The sequence below is a fragment of the Octodon degus genome, unplaced genomic scaffold, assembly GCF_000260255.1.
Source record: "Octodon degus isolate 3935 unplaced genomic scaffold, OctDeg1.0 scaffold00195, whole genome shotgun sequence".
Taxonomy (NCBI): Eukaryota; Metazoa; Chordata; class Mammalia; order Rodentia; family Octodontidae; genus Octodon; species Octodon degus.
Genome location: NW_004524771.1, coordinates 4,367,886 through 4,368,862, shown reverse-complemented (window position 1 = coordinate 4,368,862; position 977 = coordinate 4,367,886).

The following is a 977-nucleotide window of genomic DNA, read 5'->3' as shown; positions in this document are numbered from 1 at the left end:
TTGGCAGTAGTAGCCTTGACCTAGAGCTGCTCCTACTGTGAGACCCAGCAACCCAGTCTCAATTCTGAGCACATTCCTTTGACTTGAACTTCCCAGCCCATGGGTGGCTGAGCACATGAGGTATGGATGGTCTTGGTGAGCCCCCAGCCCACATGCGTCCAGCCTCCAGCCTCCAGCCTCCAGGTCTGTTGCCTCTGGCCACCAGCAGCCTCTTCCATACAAGGATCCTACTATTAGTTCTGTAAACTCAGCAAGGGAGGATTGGGTAATACTGAGCCACTGAAACTCCTTGCTGCCCTTGAGTAAGGGGCCTCCAAAGGCCCTGTGGCAAAGGCTCAGTCCCCAGCTAGCAGTGCTTTTGGGGAGTGGGGCCTTCCTCTCAGACCACTGGAAGGCTGAGGCAGGACCATTGCCCTGAGTTTGAAGCCAGCCTGGACTCCAAAGTGAGTTCAAGGCTGAAACGAAGTTATCTGACCTAAGAAGTCAGGAGAGGTAGCAGCCACATTTCCCAAACAGGCCAATTTTGATCTGATAAGGAAATTCCCTGTGTTTTAATTTTTGCTCCATCTAAAAGTAACCCAAATTAACCAATCAGTTATTTTTCTATTTTCCTCTCTCCTTGAACCTCCACCCCAGGGCTGGGGAGGTGGCTCAGTAGAATAAGTGCTTGCCTGGCAAGCATAAGGGCCAAGTTCAATCCCCGGTTCCACCCAAAAAAAAAAAAAAAAAAGAACCTCCATCCCCCAGAAAAGTTCTTTGAAATGATCAATCCACTTTTTGGTTTTTGTTTCTGCTTGCTCCAGCCTTTCTCTGGGTACAATAACAGCCACCTCTGCTCAGCCTATGAGAACATGATTCTCTTTTATGCTGCTCCCAGTAGCATAACCTGTAATCCTTTGCATTCTGAAAGACTAAGACAAGAGTTCAAGTCCAGCCAGGACAATTTAATGCGACCTTGTCTCAAAAAAATAAATAGA